This window comes from Apium graveolens, chromosome 2 (genome assembly GCF_009905375.1).
Source record: "Apium graveolens cultivar Ventura chromosome 2, ASM990537v1, whole genome shotgun sequence".
Taxonomy (NCBI): domain Eukaryota; kingdom Viridiplantae; phylum Streptophyta; class Magnoliopsida; order Apiales; family Apiaceae; genus Apium; species Apium graveolens.
Genome location: NC_133648.1, coordinates 87,116,697 through 87,122,115, shown reverse-complemented (window position 1 = coordinate 87,122,115; position 5,419 = coordinate 87,116,697). Strand labels below are relative to the sequence as shown.

The window sequence follows — 5,419 nt, the reverse complement described above, 5'->3', positions numbered from 1 at the left end:
TCCTCCTCCGCAGCTCTGTCAGTTAACCGAGGCCTTGCAGCAGTACCCCTTGATGAATCAGCAGTAGGAACTGTGCTGCTGCTGTCAATAGTGCGTGCTCTCTTGGGTGCCATTAATTTGTGAATAAAAGTGTGTAAGAACTGATTTTTGATGTTTATGAGAGGGTTTAAGTGTAGGAAGTTTGTGGGAGATATGTAGGATAGGTGTATGTATATATAGGGTGTGGAGTAGGTTAAATTAGATTAGGAGTGGGGTTGAGGGATAAAATCATGGGGTAATGGGAAAAGAATTTGTGGGTTTATGTTCTGTGATGGGTTTTTTGTGTTTTTGTTTTTTTTTTCTGAACTGCAAAAAATTTTCTGGAACTCGACCCCTGCGCGGCCGCTCAGCTTAGCTGCGCGGGCGCGCAGAGGGTCTCCGGAATTTTTTTTTTTCAGCCCCTGTTTTCTGATTTTTTTGTGTTTTTGGATAGGTTATTAACTTCTAAGGGTTCCTGTAACAACAATTCATGGGTTGCCTCCCACGCAACGCTTTCTTTTTCGTCATTAGCTTGACGTTCCGTACCTTTCTCAAGTAGTCAACAAAATGGCACTAACCACCTCTCGGTTTGCCATGTCCCCATATTAGTGCTTCAACCGCTGACCGTTAACCTTAAATGCTTGGTCCGAATCATTCTCAAAAATTTCCACCGCTCCATGTGGAAACACAGTTTTGACAATAAAAGGTCCAGACCACCTTGATTTCAACTTCCCAGAAAAAAGTCGGAGCCGAGAGTTGAATAACAGAACTTGTTGCCCTGGCACAAATAACTTAGGATGTAGCTTCCTATCGTGCCACCTCTTCACCTTTTCCTTATACATTTTGTTATTCTCGTACGCTTGAAGTCGAAATTCATCAAGTTCATTAAGCTAAAGCATTCTTTTCTTACCAGCTGCATCTAAATCCAGGTTCAATTTCTTCAATGCCCAGTAGGCCTTATGCTCAAGCTCCGCCGGTAGATGACATCCCTTACCGTACACCAACTGAAACGGTGACATCCCAAGTGGAGTTTTGTATGCTGTTCTGTAAGCCCAAACAGCATCATCGAGCTTTAAAGACCAATCCTTCCTTGACGGACAAACAACCTTCTCTAGAATGCCCTTTATCTCTCTGTTAGACACTTCCGCTTGACCATTTGTTTGCGGATGATAGGCAGTAGCTACTCGATGATTCACATTATAACGCTGCATCATAGAAGTGAACTTACGGTTGCAAAAATGCGATCCTTCATCACTTATGATTACCCGAGGCGTTCCAAACCTTGTGAAAATTTGCTTATGAAGAAAATTTAGCACTGCCTTTGCATCATTTGTCGGTAAAGCTTTAACTTCGACCCATTTTGAGACATAATCGACTGCCAGCAAGATGTACTGATTATTGCAAGACGAGATAAAAGGCCCCATAAAATCGATTCCCCATACATCAAAGACCTCGACTTCAAGCATCACATTTAATGGCATCTCATCCTTCCTTGACAAATTTCCCACTCTTTGGCAACGATCACACCTTAAAACAAACTGATGAGCATCCTTGAACAAAGTAGGCCAGAAAAAACCTGCTTGCAGAATACGAGCTGCCGTCTTCTCACCTCCATAGTGTCCACCATAAACCGTGGAATGGCAGTCTCGTAATATCCCCTCCGTCTCACAGAACGGGATACATCTCCTGATGATCTGATCAGCTCCCTGTCTAAACAAATATGGTTCATCCCACATATACCACTTCACCTCATGCAGAAACTTCTTCTTTTGAGCGGATGTCAAATTAAGCGGCATTATATTGCTGACAAGATAGTTTACAATATCTGCAAACCATGGTTCTTCCTCCTGAATTGCAAACAACTGCTCATCCGGAAAAGATTCATTGATTAACGTCCTATCTTGTGAAGTAGAATCGGGATTCTCCAACCTAGAGAGATGGTCAGCTACTTGATTCTCGGTACCTTTTCTATCTTTGATCTCTAACTCAAATTCCTGAAGTAAAAGCACCCAACGAATGAGTCTCGGCTTCGAATCCTTCTTAGAAACCAGATAGCGAATAGCTGCATGATCAGTGAATACTGTTACTTTTGTACCAAGCAGATAAGATCGAAATTTCTCAAAGCCAAAGACTATAGCCAAAAGCTCCTTCTCAGTAGTGGTGTAGTTCAATTGGGCCCCATTTAAAGTCTTACTCGCATAGTAGACCACATGGAAGAGATTTTTCTTGCGCTGTCCCAGAACTGCACCTACCGCATAGTCACTCGCATCACACATCATCTCAAACGGTTCTGTCCAATCTGGTGCTGTAATAACTGGTGCCGTGATCAAACTCTCCTTGAGAGTCTCGAATGCTGCCAAACATTCATCATATGAGTGTCCAAAGACGGAGAAGTCATCCATGAACACTTCGACGTTATTTCCAATCATGTCAGAGAATATAGCCATCATACATCTCTGAAAGGTGGCCGGGGCGCCACATAACTCAAACGAAACTCTACGAAAAGCAAATGTGCCAAATGGACAAGTGAAGGTAGTCTTTTCCTGATCCTCTGGTGCAATACAAATATGATTATACCCGGAATAACCATCCAGAAGACAAAAATACTCATGTCCCGCCAATCTGTCAAGCATTTGATCAATGAATGGGAGAGGGAAGTGATCCTTCCTTGTGGCTTTGTTCAATTTTCTATAATCCATGCATACTCTCCATCCTGTAACTGTTCGAGTAGGGATGAGCTCATTCTTTTCATTTGCGACCACAGTGATACCTCCTTTCTTAGGTACATATTGCACGGGGATCACCCACGAGCTGTCAGAAATAGGATAAATGATGCCTGCATCTAGCCATTTCAGAATTTCTTTCTTCACCACCTCCTTCATGATCGGGTTCAGTCTTCGCTGCTGTTCCACAGTTGGCTTACTACCTTCCTCTAACAGAATTTTATGCATACAATATGAAGGACTTATCCCCTTGATGTCTGCTATGGTCCATCCTATAGCCGATTTGAATTCTCTCAAAATCCTTAAGAGCTTGTCTTCCTCACTACCTGAAAGGTCAGCTGAAATAATAACAGGTAACATAGATGAATCACCTAAAAAAGCATACCTCAAGTGTTCAGGTAATGGTTTGAGCTCCAAGGTAGGTGCTTCCTCTATTGATGGTTTGAGCTTCCCTTCAGCATTCTTAAGGTCAGAAGTACCAAGAGATTCAAATGGTATGTCGAGCTTTCGCTTCCATGGAGAAGCGTTCAGATATTGTAATTGCTCGTTGCTATCTTCATCATCGCTGTCAAAATCCCCCACTAAGGCCTTTTCCAATGCATCAGACATTAGCATGTGATCGAGTTCCGAAGTAACTGCGGAATCAATCACATCCACTTTTAAACACTCCTCATCTTCTGTAGGGAATTTCATTGCCTTGAATACGTTGAAGGTCACATCCTGATCTTGGACCCGCATAGTAAGTTCCCCTTTTTGCACATCTATCAAGGTACGGCCAGTAGCCAAGAAAGGCCTCCCCAAGATTATGGGAATCTTCTTATCTTCCTCAAAATCCAGAATAACAAAATCTGCAGGGAAGAAGAGCTTATCCACCTTGACGAGCACATCCTCAACTATGCCCCTTGGGTAAGTAATGGAACGGTCCGCCAATTGTAGCGACATGTATGTGGGTTTTGGATCAGGCAGATCCAGCTTTTTAAAGATCGACAAGGGCATCAGATTAATGCTTGCTCCCAAATCACAAAGGCACTTGTCAAAAGTTAGATTACCAATGGTGCAAGGAATGGTGAAGCTTCCTGGATCTTTCAGTTTTGGTGGTAACTTTTGCTGCAGAACAGCGCTGCATTCTTCCGTGAGAGCAACGGTTTCAAGGTCATCCAGTTTCACCTTCCTTGAAAGAATAGTCTTCATAAACTTCGCATAACTAGGCATTTGTTCCAGAGCCTCAGCGAAAGGTATATTGATGTGAAGTTTCTTGAACACCTCCAGAAACTTCCCGAACTGTCTATCCAGCTTTTGTTGCTGCAATCTCTTAGGAAAATGTGGTGGAGGATAGAGCTGTTTCTCCCCTGTATTAGCCTCAGGCAGAGTGTGTTCAACAGTAGTCTTCTTTGGTTCCGCCATTTTCTCCTTTTGCTTAGATTCTTCATCTCTAACTTCAGCTTCGACTTCTTTTGCCTTTTCAGCATCAGCTACTTTTCCAGACCTTAAGGTAATAGCCTTGACTTGCTCTTTAGCTTCCTTCCTGCCTGGTACTTTCGTGTCACTGGGAAGAGTGCCAGGTTGACGATTGAGCACTGCATTGGCTAATTGACCGATTTGATTTTCCAAGGTCTTGATAGAAACCACCTGACTCTTGCACAACGGCTTAAGTTCCTCAAAATCAGCACTAGTAGGTGCAGCTGCACTTCTCTGTTGAGGATATGATTGCCTTGTAGCATACTGCTGTGGTTGCTGGAATCCAGGTGGGTTAAACTGTTTACTCACTCCTTGCTGATATGGTGGCTGAATAGCATTCTGATTATTTCCCCAGCTGAAATTTGGATGATTTCTGCTGTTAGGATGATAGGTTGCTGGCACAGGCTGCTGTTGTCGCTGATAATTATTCACATACTGAACAGATTCATTGACAAGAGAACACTGATCCGTAGCATGAGAACCTGCACAAAGCTCACAAACCATAGCTATTTGATTAACTCCATACGTAGCCAAAGAATCAACCTTCATTGATAGCGCTTGGAGCTGGGCTGCAATAGCGGTGCCTGCATCAACTTCCAGAATACCTGCGACCTTGCCTGACGTCATCCTCTGAGTTGGGTTTTGATGCTCGTTTGCATCCATTGTCTCTATAAGATTATACGCCTCAGTATAGCTTTTAGCCCATAAGGCTCCTCCAGCTGCTGCATCGAGCATGGGCCGAGATTGGGACCCCAAACCATTATAAAAACCAGTGATTACCATCCAATCCGGCATTCCATGATGTGGACATTTTCTCAACATTTCCTTGTAGCGTTCCCAAGCCTCGCACATAGATTCTGTAGGTTGCTGCGCAAACTGAGTAAGAGCACTCCTCATAGCAGCAGTCTTTGCCATTGGATAAAACTTCACCAGAAACTTTTGCGCAAGATCTTGCCACGTAGTGATGGACCCAGCTGGTTCAGAATATAACCAGTCTTTAGCCTTATCCCTCAGTGAGAATGGGAAAAGCCTCAACTTGATAGCCTCATCAGTCACGCCATTATACGTAAAGTGCTGCAGATCTCGACAAAATTCCTTATGTGCATGTTGGGGTCTTCAGTTGCCGCTCCTCCAAAAGAAACAGAATTCTGCACCATCTGAATAGTGCCCGGCTTGATTTCAAAGGTGTTAGCTTGAATAGCCGGATGAAGGATGCTTGA

General features: G+C 43.4%; 1 non-coding gene across 1 annotated transcript; it reads left to right on the top strand.

The window, feature by feature from the left end:
- Positions 1 to 4,992: 4,992 nt before the first annotated feature.
- On the top strand, positions 4,993 to 5,099 carry LOC141709487 (small nucleolar RNA R71). The gene has a single exon (XR_012570061.1). It is a non-coding gene; the product is annotated as a small nucleolar RNA R71 (small nucleolar RNA).
- The last annotated feature ends 320 nt before the right edge of the window (positions 5,100 to 5,419 follow it).